Source organism: Lonchura striata, chromosome 4 (assembly GCF_050655825.1).
Source record: "Lonchura striata isolate lonStrDom1 chromosome 4, ASM5065582v1, whole genome shotgun sequence".
NCBI lineage: Eukaryota > Metazoa > Chordata > Aves > Passeriformes > Estrildidae > Lonchura > Lonchura striata.
In genome coordinates this window covers 37,945,295-37,971,658 of record NC_140706.1, presented here as the reverse complement: position 1 = coordinate 37,971,658, position 26,364 = coordinate 37,945,295, and the positions used below count along the sequence as shown (strand labels likewise).

General features: G+C 37.1%; 1 long non-coding RNA gene across 3 annotated transcripts in view; it reads right to left on the bottom strand.

Annotated features, from left to right (window-relative positions):
* The window catches only part of LOC146767596 (uncharacterized), a 74,480-nt gene that overhangs the window by 32,764 nt on the left and 15,352 nt on the right, over positions 1 to 26,364 (bottom strand). For all 3 annotated transcript variants that reach the window (XR_014954790.1, XR_014954791.1, XR_014954792.1), the window contains exon 1: positions 6,125 to 26,364. This exon is cut by the window's right edge and continues 15,352 nt beyond it. This is a non-coding gene — a long non-coding RNA (uncharacterized LOC146767596). The remainder of the gene's footprint in view (positions 1 to 6,124) is intronic.

Here is a 26,364-nt window from a genome sequence, read left to right as displayed (position 1 = left end):
AACAAAGAGCAATGGCATGCCTAGATATGCTCAATTTTGCTAAAATAAACAAAATCAAAAAATTCTGTGTCCTAAGATGCCTTCAGAAATGGTGGATGAAAACCAGCTTTGACTGCAATTTCAAGACTGTACACCTTACTGCAAAGACTTACCTTTTTCTTCTGGCATTAGTATTGCAATGTCTTATAGCTGCACTTTATATTGTTAAATTGTTAATATAGTCCTTTTCCTAAACACCAGTGATCTGCAAAGCCAACAGTCCTTCTGGACACCAACAGCCTTGTGCCCTGATCTGATTTTTCAGCTCAGGTCATCTATAAAGAAAGGCAAGACTCAAAGGCACTACAAGGCTAGTGTTGCAGAAGAGTCACTGTAACAGACCTCCACAGTCTTCATGAATATCTCTCTGCATTAACTAATCTAGAGACTCTGTCACACATGTACAGCCCAGGATGCAAGAGGTTAGATATCAGCACTGCAGAAAGAGAACTGCAGCCCCTTGGCTGCTGGGGGCCTCAATAGAAAGATACTAAGCTGTTAGAGAGAGTCAAGAGGAGGGCAACAAAGATGGTGAAGGGCCTTGAGGGGAAGCCATAGGAGAAGCATCTGACATAACTTGGTCTGTTAAGCCTGGAGGAAACTCATTACAATTACAATTTTGTCATAAGAAGAAGGCAGAAGGACAGGCACTGATCTCTCCTCTGTGGTGACCAGTGACAGGACCTAAGGGAATAGCCTGAAGCTCTTTTAGGGCAGGTTTAAGCTGGATATTAGGTTCTTCATCCAGAGGGCAGCTGGGCACTGGAGCAGCTCCCCAAAGAAGAGATTACAGCAAGAGTTCAGGGAATGTTTGGACAAGGCTCTCAGGTACATGGTGTGACTCTTGAGACTGTCCTGTGTAGGGTCAGGAGTGGGATTCTGATGATCCTTGTGGGTCACTACCAGCTCCGGATATTTTGTGATTCATATTTGTCAAAAATTAGACAGAAGCATGAAACATTTCCCAATGCTACTGATTTTTAATTAGCAATCCAAGACAAAACTTTTTTTTTTTTCCCTTGTGGCTCTTTTAAATCCCTGGGGCAAAGTCTATTATCCCAAATGGATTTTTTACAGTAATGCTAAATTGAGCATACCAAATTTGTAGTACACTAATTTAGCTCAATTTGATAAGTGTTTTCAATCAGCAAGCCTCAAAGCACTTGAAGGAGAAGCACAGGGCTACTCAAAATGAGTTTAACTCTGTAGGACTCAGATTTGAGAACAATTCACAAACTGAATTTCTCCTGTCAGGGTTATTGCTCTCATGTAAGGGCATCACTAATGAGTGAACATGAAAGCTAGTCCAGATCAAACTACAAATACACATAGTCTGGAACACTGGGAACAAGAGAGTTCCCAGCACAAAGCCTAGAAATTCATCTCTCACACCTCTAATTTTTTTTGTCATCTGGTGGGAGTGAAAGTTAAAAGCAAATGTGAAACAGAGGTATTGTTAATTAATTAGTCACACTACTTACTGAAGCTGTCTGAAGCTGAGTACATTTTATCTGAAATATTTTGAACCAGATCAAAAAGCTACATACTCTTTCTCACTGCAAAGTAAAAATAAGCAAGTTGATCAGGGATTGCAACTAGACGGTTCCAAAGGCCCTTTCCAGCCTACACCCAGGATGATTTATAATGAATGGTTGAATAAAAATCTAGCAACTTACATACAAAAGGTGGATTTGACATTTAGGGCCCTGATTTCAGTTGCAGCTTTTCATATCAACTGCTTGAAGAAAAAAGGGGAAAAAACCCCAAATACCTAATATTCAAAACACTAAACCACTCAAGAATCATTTCTATCCAGAGCAAGTGCAGTTCCAATTTACATAGGAAGCTCTCATGCTCTGATTGTCCCACAATCAACAAACCTTGCTACCACCTACTGTTTTTTAGGGTGACCCAGTGTTCCAGAAGTGTACTTTGAATGTTACAGATGTAAACCTTGTATGCCCCTTAGATGTCTCACCTGCCAAAGCTGCTATTTAAAAATCAGATCCACCTTTTAGGAGCTACATTTTACTATTCATTTGCTGTGACAGAGTTTGTAAAAAAAAAAAACAGCATAATATTACATCATAGATTTTGCTACAAATTCTTTCTAAAACTTGGTCTGCACCAAATTATGTCATCTTCAGGAGCGTTTCAGCTTGTGCTCTAAAAGTAATAGGTGCACAGGACATTATGGAAGGCTTGAGTGAGGGAAGAATCATACTGCCAGGGCTTAGGACTGGCTCCTGCAAGTAATTAATTATCTCAAATGCCTCTGAGAGCTCTTTCTTCACAGTGGTTGTCAGGTTTGGTACACAATGAAGTATCTCTTGCTGAAGAGGAGATTTTGAGCAACTTTTCTTAAATACATACAAAACCCACACCTAGGCATCCACAGACTTACATGGTGTACCCTCCCCTAAAATAAAAATTGGCATTTTGCCTCTCTATTTCACTGTACTTGATACTTTTCTCCCTATATTCATCTCTGTGAAATAACAAATTCTTCTCTGATGGCTCATGTGCCATCTTTGAGAAGATTGAGCCTTCACTACCTAGCAGAATATACAGGCATAGCAAAAGCCCATCATAGTTCATCTGATAGCTACCCTGGCTATTTCTCTTTTATGCTTCTTTAAAACAGCCCTACTTGCTGTCAGTATAAGGACAAGGAGCAGTGTTGTGCAACATACTTGGTTCCTTTCACTTGTGTTCAAAGTTTTGCTCAGTAAAAGAAGTTTACTCCACAATTATTCAGTGATGGCAGCATTCTGAATTTCCATCACTTTCTTCCCCAAATATGTATGTACAGAACAGTACATAACAAAGATTGACATTTATGCACAGCACACTGAAATGCAGGAGAGGTTTTAGTTTTTAAGATGACACTACACTTTTTCACTTCCAGAAGTGGCAAGAAACCAATTTGCCAAGTCTTTGACTTGCTTTCATTGTCAGGAAGAATACTGGGTCTGGGGCCAGGGGGTTACTCAAAAACAGTGAAGAACTCAGGGATGGGCAACTATGAAAGCCCTTGAATTTTGAGAACAGCTGTGTCAGCCAACCTGCAACACAGGCTTGTCAGTATTCATCATGCTGTTCCCACAGCAGAAAGGAGCTTAAATGCTCATTAAACATGGAACTCTTCCAGACATTAAAGCAGTATGCTGACTTGCCTAGCTTTTCAGATATACCAGCAGCATACCACCCTCTGGTTTTTATATCACCTCTTCATTGAAAAGTCCCATATCTAGGCCATTTCCTTAACTCATAAAAAAAATAAATAACATCTGTTATCTTATTACTACTCATGGTTACTCACACAAATATATGTGGCACAAGAATTTAGAAATCTTTATGATAGCACTGCTTCATCATTTAAACACAGATGTTCTCCAACAACAGTTCTTCATTCTAACTGATCTTATGATACTAGCTTACAGTAATTTCCAGCAGCTAAATTGCTAAGGAAGACAGGTAAAATTCATTCAGTACTTTCTCAATATTCCTTAGTCATATAAGCAATTGGTGTTCTACCCTATTCACCCAGCATGACAGTAAATGAAAGGAGATTGCAGTCAGATTCTCCAATCTGCTCCTGCCGCGCTGCATCAATACCCTGCGACTTATCGTCGGCAGTGTGCCAAGCCACACTCCAGTTCTAAATAATATTTCTCCCCCTCAGTTTAGAGGTTACTTTTTCCTGAATGAATCCTTTCACTCTAAAATAAAAAACAACACCTTCTATTTCATCTTATCAAGGCTTATTTTCTTAGAACTTCAGAACAAAACCCACCAACCATAACCTGCCTTCTTATGCTTTGTGTGATTTTTTGATGGCAAACATTTACAAACAGAGAGGCAACTAAATCCAAAAAGCAGACACAGGAGAAGGTTTCCTAAATCAGTAGTTAGCTGATGAATTCACTTACCAAATTTATAGGACACATAAAAACAACTCTTAGTGACTTAATCTGAGTTATTAGTTTACAGACATGGTAAGGTGTTACAAAGCTCAAGGTGAAGCCTAAAATGAGAGGGATATACAGTGGGGAGAAATATCTGCAGCAGGATGCAGACAGTGAAATAAAATTAAAATCCCTACCCACTTATCTCCTTTAAATCACAGGCACCTAAAACAACCTTCAATAAATATGAACTACCACCCCTATTTTCTCCTAAAGTTGACACAAAACTATGATGGACTGTTTTCTTCACTCAGGTAAACATAACTTAAAAATAATACACCCAATACCCCACTCTCCTCCCCACCCCTTTAATGTATTTCAGCAAACATAACTACTTGGCAGTCAGCAAAGGTAATTATTCCTGCTGCCACCTCCTTTGCATTGCAATAGCTCCACCTAATCCTTTTCACCTTCCCTAGAACACTTGGAGCTGTCCTGAACCAGGCCTGTAAATTAACACTTTCCAGGTGTTTGTGTTGCATGTGCTCCCGAATTAGCACAATTATATGCTGAGTGTGTAAAAGAAAACAGCTATTTGCAAGTGACAAACCCAAGCTCAGACTGTATATGAGCAGCATACATTTCTTGGGTAAGTTTCTTGGGTAAGGATTTTTGACAAATTGAAGTATAACCATATGATAAAGCATATGTATAAAATTCAGACATCTTTGGTTTGGTGTTTTTATTTGAAGTAGTTTCATTGCACTCACATAAAATTTAGACAGTATGCAAGATAATGTCACAAACCAGTATTCTGAATTGAAGGAATGGTTTTGATAATTGAGGCCCCTTTTGTTCTCAGCCTAGAGTACATCTACCTAGCAGGTTGCTGAGCTAGAAAGAGGAGTTTCATTAAGTAAATATTTGATATGAAACTGAAGATTCCTCTCCCACCAACTAACCTTGAAGTCACAGAAGTAGCCATACACATTTGCCAACACAAAGTAATCTTATAACTTTTTAAAAACAGATGCCTACTTTGAAAACAAAGGTGTGAGGAACATTAGTGGGATTGCTTAGCAGCATATACAATTAGATATGGAATTCCAAAGACTCAGAACTGAAAAATGTAGATTGAATAACTAAAATAGATTTCTCTAGGTTCACTTTTTTTATTCAGTATATTGACATTAAAAACACTGAAAATATTACAATACTATATTACGCTGAAAATATTACAGTACACTATTACACTATATTACACTCTATATTACACTATATATTGAAGACCCATATATTATAGCACAGCCATAATATAAGCAATGAAATAGCAGCTAACAGAACTGATAGGTAAGTGAAATACATAAATACAAATATATAGAAATTAATTTCTATCAAACTACAGTGGTCTGTCAGAAGTTTGTCACTGGTATGTGTTGTTTTCTTCCCTACATTTGACTACATTATTTTTGCCTACATTTTTTACCTTGTATATATCTTTTATAACTACGTAATAAATTTTACTTGTCCTGGTTGTTTTATTTGTGAAAACGGTATTCTTCTGTGCAAACAAACCACGAATTAAAGTGGTCACGGTGTCCATTCAGGTGGATTAGAGACAGGAAATGTGCCATTGTACCATACTGGAAGCCTTTATAGAAAAATCCTCGTTATGAACTGGTATAAAAAGGACCCAGAGCTTAAGGAGAAGCAGATTAATAGGGCTTCATTTCTCTCTGTGAAGCGGAGGTAGATCTATGGCTAGCTGTCCTATGTCCTGCTATAAACTCTCCCGTAATAATCACAGAGGTGCAATGCAAGCTCATTTGAGAGTCAGCGCCATGAAATTTTCTCAAGCTGCAAGAACTTGAAAAGCAAATTAATTCCAGCAATTGTATATCAGACAATTTTCCATCCAAATACCTCCCATTATTCTCTTCAATACCCAGTATTTTCTATTGTACAGTAGTTTTAACATGCCACTAATCAAACTTTTATAAACACATGCATATGTAGTGTACGAGATCAACTTCTGTAAGCTCTTTTATCCATGACCAGCTGATGTACTGGTTTTTTTTCATTTAATAACCAGCAACACATTTGCCAGCATTTTCTTAATTAAGGATTATTTTGTGTATGCTAATATGCTTTTACAACAATAAATGAGAATACCATACCTGGGAACTGGATCCCTCCTCACACTTTGGAACAAGCACTGTGCCTTTCCTCATGCCACTGCAGAGCAGGGCACTGACAAGTTGAACATTTAGAGATCAGAAGTTGCACCAGTGGATAGAGTCTCCTGGCTGCCAAAGAATCAGAACAAAGGCAGAAAATATCTTCTCAGATATATAGTTTCTCTTCATACTGCAACAGTTTTGCCAGTGGCAAAATAACTTCCTACAACTATGCCTAGATCATCTGCCGACAACCCCTTTATTTGAGCAATTCATGCAGAGGGAATGGGCAATTTTTAGGAAGAGGAAAATTGTAACCAATTGCTATGATGCTTTGGGGACTATTCCTCAGGAATAATAGGTCACAGAATGTAGCTAGAGACAGTGATGAGTTTCAGATATCTCTATAGCAACTACATTTATTTTAAAAAGAGAAGTAAAACCTTTCTGCATCACATAAATAGCAGTGTCTGTCTTGCACAGTTAGAAGGGATTTTTGTGTTGACTGCAGCATGCACATCACTGCTGCTTCTTTAAATTGAGTGTTTGCATCCTCTGCCTACAAAGAAAAATAGCGTCTGGCTACAGAGGCAAATGAAGTTTTTGCACTGGTCTCCATGCATTAGTAATGCTTCTGCTACATACAAAGAAACAGTGTCATGTAAATATAAGTTATAAAACATTACTAATTTATAAATTATAGAAGATTTTTTCTAAAAATTATAGCAGAATATAGTGAATAGCCGATGTCTGCATAAATACACCACCATTCAAGTGAATCAAACTCCAATTCTCTTCTTTTCCCAGCTGACTGAATAGTAGAGTATTTCTTTTCTCACCTAAAATATAATGTGCTAGAACCAAATCCTCACAGATCTAAATTTGTGCACAATTTCACAGAGGAAACTTACAGGAAATTTCATTTATACTAAAACAAATATTATGAATAATAAGCAGCTTTCCTATCTCCATACTGATGTAGACTGTTTCCAGAGCTCAGCCTCACCTAAAGACCACCTTGTCAAGCAGTGACTTTAGAACCTGCAAGTATGGAAGTTGTAAAGCATAAGCATAAGCTGAATTGCCAGGGAAGTACCACATTGCTGTGAAGCGAGAGCCAGCAAATGGAGCAACGCTCATGGCAGATAAACGCATTGTACTGACCTGCAGGTCAGCTACTGTTTTCCCCTTCATGGCAACTCCTAGAAGAAGTCTTCAATCAGAGACTGGAAAAGGAACTACAACTCTAGTTTAAGCCATGAGGGGGGAAAAAAAGATACTTGAATCGCAGGAGATTCAGGAGTAGCTGCTCAAATCAGGCTGCATATCTGAGCATGTGGCTCACAGAAGAAAAGGGCCCACTTTAAAAAAAACCAACAAGCTTTTAAAGGCTGGATTGTACAGTTATGCCTACTGCACACCACTGAGGAGATTCAGCTCTTCCACACAGGCTTGCTAAACTCTGTAGCTGAACTGACTCAAACTAGACTTTACTGCCATAGGCAGCAAGTAACCTGGTGGGTCTGACTCAGTTTTCTGATTTTGGAGTACAAAAGTGTTTTCAAAACTATCCTTATATACACATACCAACTCCTCTTTGGAGTTTTTCTGGGGGTTAGGATTTTGTTGGCTTTATTTTCATTCACACATTCATTTTTAAAATACATACCCCTGTAAGTTTTGGGTTCAGCTACTTTTGTCATCCCTGAGTACTGTACCACTTTACTGCAACAGACAAGGATCCAGGACAGATGATCTATTTAAAGTAGTATTCATTGGTAACAACATTTGTTTTAGAAATTACTAAAAAATATTCCCAACATTTCCAGTATATATAATAACGTTGTTCTAAAGAAGCAAAGAAGTTGGTTAGAATTTTGCAGTACAGAAACATACAATAACTTAAGAATAGATGTCAAATGGACATACCCAGAGTATTAAATAAATTCAAGTCCAGCTTGAAAAGTATCTGCGTTGGCTGAGAGTTCATCACAGCCTCATAACTTATCTATTACACCTCTGAGTTTTGAAGTCTATTTTGATATTAGACAACTAAAATAGGTCCATAAGCCCCTAGCCTAAAAGGAATTTTTGTTTCTAATAGCCATTCTGCCCTGGAAAGAGCTGGAATAAAAACCCCAAGTAGATCTGTCATCACTGCCTTGCATGGGTCTACAAGGTTTTGGAAATATAGATGCATCTGATTAAATTACTTTGTAATTAAACTAGATGACTTTTCAATCTATTTTTTAAAGAACTTGTAGATCACATTTTGAAGCAAGCAAAGTGAAATGGTAACTATTGAACAAGTAAATTCAATCTGACAAATTTTAAGAAATCAGAAATCAGTGAACAACTTAAGTTCTGGAAAAACTAATTTATTTACTTTAAAAAATGTTTAAGTATTTTGTCACCTTTTAATATGATTCTAAACAGCAGCATATTTTTAATATATTTTAAGAGGTATACAAAATACAGAAGGAATGCAGACAGCATTTTCAAGAACCAAACAAACTTGAAAGTACAGAATAAAAAGAATCCACGGCTTAAACTGCATTCAAACAAGTATATTTTAATTTTCCAATAAAATAAAGCCTCAAGGAATTTGGTTTGAAGGATGAGCATTCTTATTTCTTTTCATCTGTGCTACCTTTAAGAAGCTGAGCCTCCTTTATGAGGTTTTTTCCTCTGAGTTGAGGTTTTTTGTTAGTTGTTAGTTTCTGGTTCACTTGTTTTATACACTTCCATATATAGTATGTTGCTTCACAGCACAAGATATTTCTGTTCAGCAAGAAAGATTGTTTGTGATGGGTAATCTATACCACTGTCTTAAACCATTTCAAATGGTGTTTTCAGACCTCAGATTGATGTTTCCATAGTTACTTTAATTCAATAATTATCAGTGCATTTCCTTTTTACCATTATTTCTTATGTGGCCCCAAATACAGTAAAGACTATTAAGCTGTAAAAAGAAAAAATTATTTTAAAAACATAAATACTGGAAGCGGTAAGCCAACGAACACTGACATTAACCAGAAGATCCAGAACCAAGAGATCTGGATTTTTCCTAGGAGCATGATAATAGCATAACAAAAAATAACTAATTAATCTGCTAAAGGCACTCTGATTTTTCTTCTATTTATTCTAAAGTGTATGAGTTTATAGAAGGAAGTTACTTCCAGCACTTACTCCATTTCACAGCTGGTATTCCTATTCCAGGCATTCTCTTCAGATTGCTTTCCTCAAGTACTCCAGGCATAAAAATATTATAGAGCAACAGAAGTCCTCTTCACAAGAAAAATTATTATGCTCAGGAAGCCAAATTTATCTTTTAATCATATAATAACATTTACACCCATTTAGATATTTTTAGCAAAAGTCACTAAGGAATCTGTCACTGCCAGTCTAGATATTATTAAAACCAAACAAAACTGTATTTGCTAAAAGAAATATAGTCACAATTCCTTTAATAAAACTTTTTACAGCATATAAAAAGCAATTAGCTGCATGTTTAATTACTATCTTAATCATATTCATTTGCCTAGTGTGCCTGTTTTACTTAGTTTTGTATATCTTGCAGCTCAAGATGAGGAGTCCATTAAGTAGAGCAAAGGACAAAAAACATTAAGTTTTTCATAATTTGGTCCATCACCAGCTATTAAGTCTATTATAGCTATCAGAAAGGTCATATGTGATAAGATAATCAGCTTGTTTTTCCAAAGATTTCAAGTAACACAAAGATAACAAAACCAAATTCATTACTCAAATTAAATCATTGCTTTTGCCTCACCTTGGTGAGCATTCTATCTCTAAAAACACAAGGAGAATAGATAAAAAAAAAATTTACTCCTTTAAATATTGGCAGTTTCTCAAAAATCACACTGACCCCACTTCAGCCATTTAATTTGTCGAACATTGGTTGTCTGGGCCACACCCAAAGCTGGTGCCCCCAGGAGCTCCTGGGAACTGCACTCTTGCCACTAGCCAGAACCCAGCTTCCAGCTTCAGCTTCTCCAGGGCACACTTACATATACACAGCTCTACCCACTGCTAACTCTTCAGAGCTCTTTTCCATTTCTCTACCATCTGTAGTAGTTTAACCAAATATAACAGGTAGAAAACTCATGGGTTGACATTAAGACAGTTTAATAGGGAAAGCAAAAGCTGCACACACAAGCAAAGCAAAACAAGGAATGAATTCACTGCTTCCCATGGCAGGCAGGTGTTCAGCCATCCCCAGGAGAGCAGGGCCCCATCATGTTTGTCAGTGATTTGGGAAGACAAGCACCATCATTCAGAATATTTCCCCCTTCCTCCTTCCCTTCACTTTATACACTGAGCATGATGCCATTTGGTCTGGAATATCTCTTTAGTCAGTTGGAGTCACCTGTCCTGGCTGTGTCTCCTCCCAGCCTCACATTGCACCCCCAGTCTCCTCTCCAGTGAGGCTGTAAAAAAGCAGAAATGGCCTTGGCTCTGTGCAACCCCTGCTCAGCAATAACAGGAACATCTCTATGTCATCAACTCTGTTCAGCACAAATCCAAAACACAGCCCCATACCAGCCACTGGGAAGAAAATTAACTTTACCCCAGCGAAAACCAGCACTCCATCTCAAAAATTTAGTTCCATGCCATATCCTTTTGTCTGTTCATTTGAGCTCCATAGGTTCATGTTACTGACTGAAGCCTCCATTGATTTACCAATTATTAAACAGAACAGCATTGAACTGCTCCCTCATTTAACCCGGAGGAAAGAAGATCTGCTCCGAGAAGTTCAGACCCAAACCATACCTGTAGCTAGCTCCACACCTGGGAGTGATTCAGCCTTGTGAGATGAGAAATCAACATGGTAAGTAAATAGTATAGTTAATTTAGTTGCATAATTGCTCAACCCTCCACTATTTTTCCTTTGCTCCTATACTTTCACACATGTGAAATGATTTGAAAACATGATGTAATGCAGACTGTTTTCCAAACTAAAATGTGACTGCATATGCACAATAGGTATGCACACTAGCAAAAGAGTCAAAGATGGAATGATCACACTCATCTTTCTCACAGAAGCTAAAATATGAGGATATTTATGTAGTTCATCTAAGCTAGTTCAATTTAAAGTATCTTAAAAACTCTCTTCAGACAGTTAAAAATCTGGAAATGCTTATAGAAACATTACGCCCAGAACTCCAAGTACTAAAAATATGGAGAGAAGAAAAAAGCCAATATATTCCTTTATGATTTTACTATCTATCTGTTTCATTACATGTAATTGCAACTTGGATGCCCATGCAAGATGTGATCATAGTCTGTACTGCTTATTTCCCTTAGTTTTATTAGCCCTCCTTTCCTTAGGGATTCAGTGTTCCTGAAAGTAGTACTTGACCTCCCCAAAGATCTTAATGGTGCTTCTATGGAGTTGGATTTTTTTGTACAAACTGTTCAGTTAATCCTCCCTATCACTTCAGCAATAACAAGCAGTGTAACGGAAACATAGAAGCACAAATCCTACTGCCTGGAAATTCTTTTCAAATACTGAGCTCTTTTAATAATGACTACATGCAACATAGGTGCACAAAGGTAAATATAGCAAAAATAATTTGTGAACTTATTCTTGAGTAAATATTGATCATGTGATATTTGTATAGGAAACCTTTTTCTTACAAGAATATTTCATTTCAAACAACTGCTGAAAGTACCACAAAAAATTGTATAGCATGGAGGAAAATACCAATAAAAAGTACTACTGATATCTAAAATAATAGTAATTATTTTCTAGCACATATATGTTGTACATAAAACCTCATACTGCAGTCTTTCTACTTATTTAGGTCAAAAAATTGTATTCTAAGTTGATTATAATGTTGTATCTATTGAAATTGCTCATACTACATACAATGTCGTCTATGATTAATTACACACTCGTTTATTTTACATAGCTATATTTAAGAAGATAGTAGTGTATAATATGAGGTAATTCTCTGATTTTTATGAATTTTTGGTAAGGTAACCTTTCTGTTCAAGTATTACCTGTCAGTTTGGAAGGAAAAGAATATTTTATGGTCTGTGTTGGTTGCTTTTTCTTAATGCCAAGATTCTTCCAAGGAATAAACACCTAAAGAGTGAATACTCTTTTTTTTTTCCCTATTCCTTTTCTGTTGAGTAATTTAATTAATATATCAACTGATGTTAGCTTTTTTGTATGGCAAAAGCCTCCTACCAAAGATGCCTTACAATATTTCTCCTGCCAGAAATTTAAGACTGATGACTTATCCTGTATCCTGTTTTTTAATACCTGATTTCAGAATTTAAAACTGGGCATCGTTTGCCTTCTATTCACAAATTCAGTTACCCTTCCTTGATATGGAGTAGTCTTTTACATTATTTAATTTTGCAGTTTCAAGTTTTCTTCCTGCTGGTTTTTGCTTGGCTTGCTTATTTAATTCTTCCTGCCATCTTTTGATGATGTGTCAGCAGGTTTTATCATGGGGGAAAAAAGAGTCAAGAAGTAAGAAGTAGCTTCAGTTCCCACTATGAATCAAGTTAAGGTGCAGACTTCTTGTTTTCCTGCCAAGACTAAAGCCTTCTAGTAGGAGCTCAAACATAAGGTGCTCATTCCTCACTAGAAAAGCTGAAACATCACCATTCTTGTATGGCATCAGCTGCAAAGAGAATGAAGAAAAGGCAGCTAAACAGAGTTTGTGAGTAAATACTGGGTGACAGTTAGATGCTGAAACACTCAGCTAGATTTTCATTTTCATATCCCAAAATAAGACTGAACATGGCTATGTACAGATAGGTCTCAGAAGTCATTAATTCAGCCAATATCAATCAACACTGGAATAAAATATTTCACTCAAGACACGGATATTCTCATAAGACACAAATAATTATCCTAAGTTGATATGAAATGACCAGTGCGAACAAGCACACTTTTGATATGGGTGTCTTTCATACTGTGTAAAAATAACACTGATTTCATGTTTACAGTAGGCCTAAACATTTCAGCCCCTAGGCAATTCACTGTTCGCAGTTATAGTTAGACCTATTCTTAAAAACAAAGTGTACTTTTGCTCCTCATCACCACCTCAGATGTCAAGCTACCCTATCTCTCAGACACTCTACTAGCAAAAGATTTCAACAAATCCTTCTCTGTAATTGTCACTTATGCTGCACACATGTCATCAGAATACAAGCTGATTTTCTCTCTTGTTTCTCATTTCCCAGGCTGGCCTCTTTCTATTCTCAGGTCTAATTTTGTTTGGTTACAATGACTTAGGAGTGAAGGTTAGACAAGATGTCCAGCTGAAGAGTTGAGATGTCCTAGAAGTACCAGCTCGTCAGGTTGCCTTGTCAATGATGATTGCTCAGTGATGTCAGTCTCTTCTGTAGAAAGTGTTCAACTCTGAACAAAACCTTTGACATCATATATTTATGTGAATTCCCCTGAGACACCATCTGCTGCCCACTCTTTGCCATGCTGGCAGAAATATGGAACTGGACTTCTAAAAGCTGTTTGAAAAACAGAAAGGGAGGCACTGTGATTCTGTACCTTGCTAGGACACACAGATGTCACCATCCACTAAGCATAAATCTCCCTCTACTACTGCTTTGAGAGAGAGTTTAACAAAAGGTGAATTTCTTCTTTCCAAAGGCAGTTTGGAGACAAAAAAAATCCAAAGAAATTGATCATGAAACAAACAATGTGATGATAAAAGACCATCACAAAGGACATGGAAGCAATTTAGCAGAGGTGTTCCTGGGTAGATAAGAATGGAAAGATGCAGCTGATGTATTTGTCTAGTTAAATCCAGATTTAGATCACAGGCGAAATTCTAAGAAGAGAAAGAACTGTGCAAGTTTTGCAATCCTATGAAAAACAGGCCTTTTGTTGCAGTGCACTGAGGCAAAACCTTTGAAAGAGTCTTCATTCAACTAGTCTCTGCAAAACTGTAGATCTCAGGTACTTAATTTTCTCTTACTTTCCTATTGCTGTTGTAATGCTTAAGTGTTTTTCTCTTGCCCAAACAAGTAATTTTGGAAGCAGGCTTTATGGGGAAACCAAACAAAAACCATTAAAATCCTGGACATTCATATAGTCAGAAATTTCTCCATGGAGATGATCACATCTGCAGCCTGGCACTTTCTTTCTCACTTCAGCTTTATTTTTTCAGAGCTTCATTGCTTCTGTTATGCCTTCTGTTACCTCTTCCTCTTATTTAATTTCTCTTATTCAATGTGCCCACTAAACTTGTCAACACTATCTGCTACTCCCCAGATGCTGATATTTCTGGTATGATGCCTCTTTTGCTCATTTTTGTCTCTGCTTTATCTAGTTTGATTGTAAGTACTTATCAAACCTGCTGTTATTACAGTACAATAAAATCATTGAAGACCCAAAAAGCAGTAAGATTTATGTGTTGCTACCCAACTGACTGTGGATACAGCAGACTAAACTAGACTCCTAATAGGGACCAGGGACTTTTAATAGGAAATTTGTAAGAGTTATTGGGAATCAGATCTCCAAGACAGTCTTGCCATTCAAGACAGGTGGTTCAAGTAATTTTCATTTTTATTTAATATATACATAGCTGAAACAAAAGTTGCATAGGAATGCCTTGGATCAAAATATAGTGACTCCTGACACAAAAAAGTGTCTTAAAGAAAATATTACAGGTCAAAAAAGTTCCCTACCATATTGTTAGCGTTTCCCTTCTTTGGGGTTTGGCATAGAACAGAAGAAATTTTTTAACTAAATATTTAATGAAAAACCTCTGTAGACTGCTCACAGAATGCAGAAATTTCATTCTTTGAATTTAATAGCTGACAGACAATTAAAATACCTTGGTGATCAAGAATATAAAGTAGTATGATAGTCTCTAATTGTTCAGGTTATAATAATCTGACCACCAGCATTCTGGTGAGGGTTATCCTAAATTTGAGGGAATTTGCCATACTGCAGAGATGAACTTGTCAGACACTTTCAATGTACCATGGTAGGTGTCTACTGTATCTATTACATGTTTGCCAAGAATACTTAGAAGATCTAGCAAGATACTAGCAGATAAAAATGGATCATGCAGCTCTGAAGGTTTTCCAGACCTGTTCTACAGCATTTATAATATGACATTTCACTTTGGCTTTGATTATTCCTCGTCTAAAGCCAAATTAACACATAAAATAATGGTATGCATTTAGTCAGTTAATATATTCTGAGTTATTGCACTAGATGTCACTGTCATTTAGAGGAACAGTACAATTCTAGTCTAGGTGGACTTAGCAATGAATAGCTTAAGGGTGAATAAGCGAATAAGGTCATCATATACAGACAGTTCCATTTTCCTGATGGTTGTTAAAGGTGACAAATGAAATGACTGTTGGCAGTTGCACTCCATTCCCCATAGAACAAGAGTCAAATTCGGAATACATGCAATAAAAGAATTTTGCCTAAGTGTGCTACTGAGTTTGACAGGTTAAAACAATCTCAGTAGGACAGCAAGGACAGACTGACAGAAAATAGGTTTCATAAAGGTGTCCACAGGGCCTAGGGACTATATTATTCAAGTGACAAAACTCATGGAAAATTACCATACTACTTCCCTACAGCAAAAAAATTTCAACACCTGCCTCCCCTGCACCCTGGTTCCAAAGATAGCTGCTGTGTAAAGGCCTTGTTAGAACATGAACTCCCATGTTCAGGATGAAGATTGGGGGGGTAACTGTGTTGCCCTGTAAAAATGGACTGACTGTATGCTGCATACTGAATTTGCAAGACATCAGGACAGAGCCTTGTCCAGCTTTATCTATTTAACACTTTCTTGACCTGCCTGCAACCTCTTTTTATTTTATAAACACTAATAGTACTTTTTCCCAAATGATCAATTTTTTAATCTGTGTTATTTTCTACAGTGCAAACATAATTTTATACAGATAGAAATAAAAAGAAAATCCATCTAGAATGAGACATTTATGGATAACAAAATACAGAAAAACAGAGACCTGCAACAGCAGAGGCTTGAGAAGTGAAGAAACATGGTGGAGCAGAGAATAGTACAGGCATGAGAAAGTAAAAGATCATCTGGAACTGAAATCCTGAAGCTATGAACTCAACAATGGTCACTAAAAGAAAACTGGGTCTGCAACTGGACGAAAGGGGGTATGGAAATAAGAAATCATATCCAACATAATGAATATGTTATTCCCACCAAAGGCTGAGGAACCCCTGTAGCACCTTCACCAACACCAGAATGAAACCACTGGAGGTATGTCCAGAAGCATCAGGGAGCTTATCAGCTTGTGCATTTTAGCTCTTTTTTGCATTATTGTTATTATTAAACTTTTCTGCATACATGTAATAATTGCATTTGGACCAGTAATGGTTCTAGTATTAGACTGTTAATATTTCAATTGACATGGAGTAACCATGCTAACGTAAATTACATTAGCAATAAATTCCTGGGTTTGTTAGGTGTGTCTCATTTCTGCCCACAAAGTTTTTAGTGCAACAGTAGTTGGCATTTCTACCTACACAGTAGTTTTTAAAAAAAAAAAAAATTAAACAAATGTAAAAGAAAGGTGATCTTTGCAGATTAGCTGTATCTAACTAACTAGTCAGTAATATTTAATAAAAAAGGGAAAGCAGTTATTCAAATGTTTTGCTTATTCTCCCAAATACTTCTGTAACAGTCTCATTTATACACAACAATCTCTAATTCTGAGAACACTGTATTTTGTTCTCCTTCATGGTATACTGGTTTATTTTCAAACAAGTTAAGAAAAATATCTTATAAAAACCCTCAGATGCCAGAAAGTTGGTCAGTATGTCAGAAAACCTACTACTCTTGCTACTAAGATTAGCTAATTTTTGTTTAAATATATTTTTTCATCTTTTGTACTTATTTCTTCTAATGTCAAGACTAGTCATTACCCAAAAATTATCTTCACTACCCATGATGTTTACCATTCTAAAAAAAAATTGAGTGACCATTAGCATACTTCTCAGACTTTGTTTTGGCAAGCTAGAAAGCTTTAACTTTCCCATTGATAGAAATCTTATTTTTCCATAAGACCATTAATGCTTCTTTTTACTCATTTCAGTAAACTCCACCTGTCCAGGACATGAATAAGAACTGATAGTCTTACTATCAATCCTAACTGTTAATGCTTAAGTTTTGTCTTGTCCCTTGTACAATTAGAGTTACTGTTTAATTACATCATCCTTTAATTCATTTTGTTCACAGTCCAGTTTCTTTTCCTCCTGCTCTCCACACTTTTTTGAGGATCAGTCAGCAGATGGCAAATATACATTGAGCAGAACATTTAAAAAGCGTACTTTGATGCCTTATGAAATCATGAAATCACTTATGAAATTATTTAATATTATCTGTCCCAACTCCAAGCTCAGAGGAACCTGACTTGAAAGCTCTTTTTATTTTAATCATTTTCTAGTAAGTATAACACCTCCTGCTTAATCTATCCCATACATAACTTCCATGTTTTATCTCCCATTTTAACAGTTCCCAGTCTTAATCTGACTACTGCTTTCCCATGTGTCACCATGTAAAATGCTTTGTTTAAATCTACACATATGAATCATCTGCAGTTTCTTTTGACTGGTCACTCATCCTTCCAGTCTAAGTGTCAGGTCACCTGGCACTGTGAAAATTTTCAAGCTTCAACTTTTTTGATAGCCTGCTTTCCAGTTTCTTCTATTAATCCAAAATAATTAGCTTCCTGCAGCTGAAGATCTTGCCTCACTAACCTCAAAACAAACAATTCCAAAGTACAGTATTTGACTTTTCTTCCTATATTATTACCGGCTGAATAGAAAATGATCACCAGCTTTATGTTGATATCTGTAATTGAAGGTCTACACCACTCCGCCAAATCCATAATCTGTGCAAGTCTATGCACAGTTCTTCAACATCAGGAGGCTTTAACCAATGCTGAAAAGACAAATACATTAAGTAGTTATTTAATGGGCATTTTTGCAACAAAAAAATTAGAGAAGAGTCTGTCTGTAGATGAAATTGCCATATCAGCAGTACAGTATCCTTTTCACATCACTTTTTATCACTGTACCCATATCAGAATTGTATGCTTTAAAAATTTCAAAGAAGAAACTGAATATTTTCCCAAGTATTTAGCTGACTTTCCAAGCACTCATGAGTTTCCTGCCCAGCTGATTCGCTTCATATGCTTACATCAAAAGCAGAAAGATGCCTGTATGTGCCTGTAAAATAAAGCAGCCCAAACCACTCATCTTCCAAGCTGTTAAAGGCAGTCCTAGCATTAACCAGAAATCTTTAAAGTTATTCCTGGCCTGGACAGAGTTCAGACAGTAGGACAGGATGGGCACTACTATAAAATCTACAGTTTCCTAGTGGTTGGTAGACTCATGTTTCTAAGTTTAAAAGTAGCAGTGCAGGTTACTCCATGTCAAGTACTTGGTATCAGTACTCAGAAACATTCCTGGGCATGTCTAACTTACTGTCTAAATGTACATACACACTGCCTGGGCCTTTAGCTACTGAGGAAATCTTATACTGCAAATTAAAACCAGATATAAATACATCCCTTCAGCCTTTAACGTATACAGAACAAGAAATCAGTTTGCAATTCCTTATTTCTCTCTTTCTTCACTCTGGTAAATTATAGGGATTAAAAGACTGCACCAGGAAGAATTACTTTGTGCCATAGGAAGTTGTAGCCCCAAATTCTCAATTGTACCCAAATCCCAAATACATTTATAGGTACTTTATCCAAGACACTTCACAGACAAATTCATATTATGAAAATATGTTTCTTTTCACAGCTTCAACTAGAATCATGAAATCAGTAAGGCTGGAAAATATTTTCAGGATCATCAACTCCAATCTCAGGAACTAAATGTACACCAGAGACCTGACACTTAGATGCCTTAATGGCCCTGTCCAACGTTTTTTCTGGGGTCAGATCCACAGTTTACTTCATCTCAGCCCTGGGTGGCAATCATAGAGAAGTACCAGCTCCAGCTCTACCAAACCATGGGTCCTGACCCTGACCTGTAGACTGACTTCCCAGCCTGATTTCCTGTCTGCCTTATCACCACAAACCCAGCAGGAAGTCTCAGTTGTTGCTTAAGCTTGTTTTTGAGCTCTTGTCTGTCCTGCTTGCTTGATCCAGGTCCTCAGCTGGCCACACTATCCCATTCAGCTTCCCACCCCCTAGGGAACAGACAGCCCCTGCTGCTCCCTGACAGTGTGCATCAGTAATTGATCTCTTGTTAAAGAGCAGATTTTGATTTTTTTCAATAATACTTTTGAAGTTCTGTGACATATATATTAAGCTTTTTCACTGCACAAGGTCAAGGTGGCTACATCAGACACACCATCCAGGTCAAAATGCAGGTTTTCAGGCTAGAAAAATGGTATGACTGGAGTTGTAGTAGGTTGGTTTAGGGAACAGTCATACTTAATATTTCCACTCATGGCATTGGCTGAAGGAGTAGATACTTGCTGAAGAGTTTGACTAATGGCACAGAGTTGACAAGGATACAAAGGAATATGCTGGTGAAAAATAAAAAAGAGAACCTGAAGAACTGGAGCAGTACAAGTTGAATAAGATTTAATAAAACCAAACAGAAGAAAAAGATAGAATCTTCCCAAATGACTTTCTACTATAAGCATAGATAATAACATCAGTGGAATATGCAAAAGGAGAGACCTTAATGGACTAGTCCAATGTCTGGTGGCTGCACAGAAACTTTATAAAATGTTTTTTCAGAATGAAAACACAAACAAGAGTAGCCTAACTCCGTTGTGACCAGAGTGCACTTAGGTGAATTCCAACAATTAATTCTCCATCTAAATGAAAACACGAGACTGTTCTCATTATAGCACTGATCATCTTACACTACACCCAGTTTGAGATGGGGTTTTTGCTGCATGAAAAACATTTAGCCCACTCCCCTCACTGATGGCATAAGAGCACTAATCAAAACTACTGGCAAAGTACATTCTTTATTAACAGTCATTGCTATGGCTTGTTTGAGAAGTGGTAAACTAGCCACTTTTCCATCCTGCCCTATGCTTACTAAATACAAGCTTAAGAAAGGATGCTTCGAGGGCAATCTGAATTAATTTGTGTTTTCTGGTCTGGCCTTTTTACCACACCCCCACAACCCCCCCTTCATTTAGACCATCAATAAAGCAGTTGTTTTATGGCTGACTTATTCTATTTCCAGCAGGTATGCTCCAGACTCATTGTAAGGCTTTTCATTTTGAACGTGTTTTTGACACATCATCACTATGTTACCATCTGCCTGAGGGACAAATCCCACAAAAAAAGCTTCACTGGGACACACTCTGTCCCTATACATGCAATCTATGCAGTTTTAGGAGCAGTTTTAAATATCTTCAGCCCAAAACCAAACACTATAGCTTGTACTGTATGGAATACATTGAAAAGTTATGCTAGAATATACAGTATGAAAAGGCCAATACAGAGAAAGGAAAGTGAAAAAATACATGGCTTTTAGTATTTATTAAGAAGAACAAAAAAACCCAGGCAGCCTACAATCCAAGCCATGCTGCTTTTTCCATCTTGCAATGGATGTCATAACCTGCAAAGAAGCAACAGGAATGAAAGAAGTGAGTCCTCTGCCTTGGCGGCAGGCTAGGAGTCCGAATGTTTTCTCTACTTCCTAGCAAACACTGAAAGAGCAAAGGTCCTTTACTGCCATCATCTGGTATAAATGAAACCAGAAAAAGAAGCTTTTCAAGCAATACAGTCAAAATTCATTATGATGTGCTGTTATGCAGATACAATGACAACATAGCCTAAGATTCTCATGAGACTAGTCAGAGAAGCAGTAAAACTTGAAAACAACGTCTCTTAAGACACATACATATACCTTCATTCAAAATCTGCACAATGAAACCAAGTACAATCTCTGCAAAACACAGGTACCATTTCAACCCTAGAAGAGCCAGGGCTTACAGAAGGACCTGTAGAATCAAACCTGAACTTACCAAGTTGATAAGAAAACAAAGTAAGACTCCAGAAGATTTATGATAAAGAACATCAGAAAGGAAAGCAGAATAATCAGGTGTATCAGACACAAAGGCAGTGGTTCTGAAAAATCTCCATTTGTTGATTATAGTAAAGTTTAGTTAAGTATTATCAGCTTTCTCTGTGTTCCACACTGACACTAAAATGCATGCAACATAGTGTTCTAATCTACAAATATATGCAATTTGTCAGTTCTTCAGTATATCCCATGTAGAAATACATCTTACAGCCTGCTGTGACACACATTGCTACTGCTGAAGCCAACAAAGGAATGAAAGAGACCACAGTCACTGACTGTCCTTCATCCTCCACTGCATAATCATTCAGGATCAGGCTGAGCTGCTAAATATTGAAGATACACTAAAAAACTAGTAAGAACTTCCCTACTTTAACAGGCCCCTCAAAGCATTTTTGGGTCAGAAATAAAGATTAATCTACCAACTTCATATCACTTCTCAGAGATTTCTGTATCCTCTAACTCAATGCAGTGATTTAGTCCTAAAAAATATTCATATGATATGTGGGCCAGCTCTCTATTGCTTGCTGCTCACATATATCATTAAGGAGTTTTAAAACTCTCAAAATAACATGGGAAAAAAACATCCATAATTCTTTCAATTGTTTGTGCTGTCAGAAGAGAAATATTTGCATAGCTTGATGTTCAATATATAATCTTTTCATATGCAATAAGGTAAAGAAAAATACACTAAAAATGCTGATATTTCAGAGTCTGAAAGAAAGAATTCAGAAAAGCTGCAAATTGCAAGAGTAGAAAACTCAAAATACTGATGCAATACATTTCTTCATTTGTTTAAGTATTAGCAAGGGAGGAGAGGTGCATAATAACTGTCACTTTTATATTTCTTGAACACCTGGCAAAACTGCCAGCTGAGGCTTTGATTTGGACAAGCACTAAACAGGTTACTGCCCTGTATTCACCCAAGTTTTCTGGATGCAATACTAGTTAAAAACCTAGGCATAAAATTCCTTTGTGTAGATATTTAGGGCTCTTTCATATTTGATACCTATTCCTAATACTTTGTCCCTTTTCAAATATAGTCAAAAAGAAGTGAAGAACAAAAATGAAAACCAAAGCAAAATGTACAGGCTCAATTCAAGTTTTAATCAAATCCTTGTGCCCACTTTCTGAAAATAATTCTTATCTGTAACACCTATCCCAGATCAAAAGTAACAGGCTTCACTGACAGAAAACCCAGTATAATATGAGGAAAATGACAATATGAAACACAAGAATAGAAAAGGAGTGCTGTAAAGCTGGAAGGAAATGGTTCATGCTCTATACAAAGAGACCAGCTCATGGCAGCACCCCTGAAATGGCACTCTTGTGAGGAGCTGTGCTACATTGCAGACTCACTGCTTGCACACACAAATATTTCCAAATGCACTTTTGAACATTTACTTGGGAAAAGCCTTTAACATTTTTGCATTAACCAACTATCAAATACAGGATTTTGTCCCAAAAGAGAATCTACAGTGAAGACAAATTTTGAAAATAAACTAAGATGCCATTAACAATTGTAAATGTAGGAATTGACATTAACTATGAAAACCAGCAGAAGCAAAAACATCAGCATAACCACTAACTTCAGTTGTGCATGCATCTCCTTAGCTTATAAAATGAGCAAAGCACCTAAGGGAAGGATTTCAAAGTGTGCTCAAAACTATATAAGCCCATATCCCACTGAAAATCCGATTTAAGGAAGATTATTATGATATTTATATAGTGTTTTGTCAAAAGTCCTGTTGGACCAACAGAATTAAATTTCCAGTCTTGGCTTTCTCACATATACATAGAAGCAAATAATCATGGAACAATGCAAGTTGGAAGATACTTGTGGAAATCATTTCACTCAAGCCCCTGTTCAAAGCAGAGTCTCTTCTGAAGATAGAGCAGGTTGCTCAGGGTCTTATCCAGCCAAGATTTGGAAAGCTCCAAGGGTGAGTATTCTGCATGCTCTGCAGGTAACTTCTTTCACCTCTGGCAGGTCATTCAAACAATCTGACTGCCATCTGGAGTAAGGACAAAACCTTACTTCAAGCAGGTTCACAGGAAAAAATTCAGTGCCTATGACACATATGTCAGATCTACATAAACACAATGTGTCCAATTCTCATGCATCTGAGTATCTCTCTACTAATATTTCAGAACCTGGAAACAATTTGTAAAGGTCATGGATATCATACTTCTGTAAAACAATTCTGTTTTAGAGATCCACTTTGGATAGAACAATATTTAAAATTAGAGAAGAAACTGGAATCACCTTCTTTATGGAGATCTACAATACATTCTTGTTTTTTCAAAAAGGTAACAAAAGCTCCTTGAGAGGAGCTGTCCATTACCTTGTTTTTACACAGCACACTGAATAATAAGTTTTTCCACTTTCCTGTCTTTCCATTTTAGTTCAGGCCTTTTAGAGCTACTATAAACCAAAGTTGCAGTAGTATATTTTAATAAACCCATTCTGACTTTATAGGCAATTGCTTTTGTCATAGAGCCACCCTCCCTCAATTCAGGCACTGCCAAGCAACAACTTCAGCGTAAAACACTTCCTGATACATTTTCTGTGGATGAAGTTAATAGCCCTGAGTCATTGCCTCAGGCCATCAACCCCCTCAATCAGTCATTAATCCCCTTAAATTGCCCAGAGCCTCAATTGTTATTGCTTAAACAGACTAAATTAGGTTTTGAACAAACAGAGCAAACGAAGAGAAATGTCAGGAAACAGAACTTAGTAAAAACTAAAGAAAATTTTGGGAAGCATGTAAGAAGTCTGGATTAGTTCAAGGGCTACAAGGACTTGACCACAAGATCTTCACTGGTTACTGAGGAGAAGACCAGAAGAACAGGGAGTTTAATTTCAATGGTATTTAGGTCAGATGTTTAATGCTATAAGCTCTCACTTCTGTCATAGGGTCAGGCCATAAAAGATGCCTGCAAAGTCAAATCAGTGAAAACAAAACATAGTTGCATAATATTTTTGCTTATCTTAGGTTAGATAAAGCATTTCAAACACACTGTCACAGAATTCTACAGATATCGGGAATACTTCTTTCTAGACTTTCCAAAGAGAAAAAGTATTTGGGAGCCACCTTTATGAGAGATTTTTGTTTGCCCCTTCCACCACACACAAAGGAAAGCATATTGCTCTTCAATGTTACAAACTATCTATGAATCCTTGGAAAATTTGTTTTTTCCTTCCCCCTCTCATTCTCCAGCCCTATTAATTAGTCATTTCTATTGCCACTAAGCAGTTATAATCAACATTCCTAACCAAGGATCAAGAGCATTACTTGCCATCTGTCTTTGGTTTAGTTCATTTTTCCAAATGGCATAGTCAGCTAATCATACCTGGCCCATAGAGACTCCTGAAAAGGTGAATCCCCTTTTCTACGAAACAAGCTGAGGCTGCACCACTAACATCTTCCCTTTCAGCTCCTGGGGAACTCATACATGAGTGGACATTGCAGCAGCACATAGGCTAGCGAGGCTAAATGAACCAGAAGAAGCTGAAACACAGTACAAATATTTAACAACAAGAAAGCAAAAGTGGAGTACAACATTCATAAGCCTAAGCTAAACAAGATTTCCCTGGTTACAGATTGAATTATATACCTGTGCAGCTCTTACAGAGTAACAGAGTAGAACTGCAGCAACTGAGAAGCTGTAAACATTGATAATAAACTGAGGTTGCAGAAGTAAAAAATACAACATGTAACATCTGCAGGAAATGTCAATGTCAAAATTTTATAGACCATGAAGTAGCCAGTGAAATATGGAAGTTAGAGAATGCCAAATAATTGGGTAAGCAGGGCTTTATGAGGTCACAGGTTGGTCACTTCAGTCCATACAAGTAAACTAACAGGACAAAGAACAGATTTTCACCCAAATTCAGTATTTCCTATGTGTTTCAGAAGTGCTGTTCAAGTAAATTTTCTTGCTATTGCATGGTCTCTGCTGGAGCTCCTACTATACCAATAAATTGGTATGTTATACAAGTAGATCCATTAGCTACCACTACAAGGCTAAGCAAATATTAGGCTGAAAGGTTTGTCATTTTCTTTTAGTAAATATATGATTTTTGTTAGTGATACCCACTTTCACAGCTTTCCAGTGCAGGAACAGGAACAACATATAGGCATTGGTCACATGTGATCCACATTGCAAAAACCAGCTCATTATCTTTTGTAAGCATCACAGATTGTGCCAGCCATGGAACCTGGCAGATAGGATACTTTTATCCTCAGTTCCACTTTTTCTCAGAAAAATAATCACAGCAAATGGAGACCATTAATCCATTCTGCCAATACATCCCAACATTTTTACTTCTTACTCAGTTATTTAGATCTCAGTAAGGTCATATACTTTGTTTAAAATCTATTACTATCTATTGGATCTCTCAATAAGCTGGTATTATACACCAAATAATGCACAGACAGAAAAATATATTAAAAACTACATATACATAGCAAAATATTTTGATCTCCTTTGAATTCTACCTTATTCTGGACAATATGCTTATGATCAAAATCTGCAGCAGTTAAAATTATCTTTTTTTTTTACTTTAAATTTTCTCTTTTTTCTTTTGTTTCTGTTGCAAATAAAGATTTGTCAAGCTAATCACCTTTACTCTGCTGCTACTGTTTGCTAATTCAAATCAGATCAAGATAAAAACACCTATGTTCCCAAAGAAAATTAATGGTGCACTGAGTAAACATAAGCCAAACACAGATGACCAGATCTTCCCCTGTGCCAAGGAAATAGGGATTAGCTGTTAAGTGCCATGTACAGCCCAACTGGCCTCTATCCTTCAGCAGTTTCTGGAGCAGTGTTAGCAAGTTGCAGTCAGAGCTAGCTACTGTTTTGGGAAGCAGCCTCCCACATCAGCAAGAGCCACTACCCCATCCCCTTCGGGCAGCATCAGGAAAACATCTGCCTGCATTCCTTACAGAAGCCTTATGGACAGCTTCCATCTGGAGGGCTGCTCCCTCACTCAGCAGTCACCCAGGAGATACAAAGGCTGCTGCTGGGAGACACAAGTATTCTCCTGTGGTTGTGCAAGTGCAGGGTGCAGGTGTAGTGGTTTTTTATGAAGGGCACTGGAGAGGAACAGGCCTACCTGAAAGCAAGACAAGGGAAACTATTCTTCAGTCTTTGGAGACCCTCTGAGCACTCC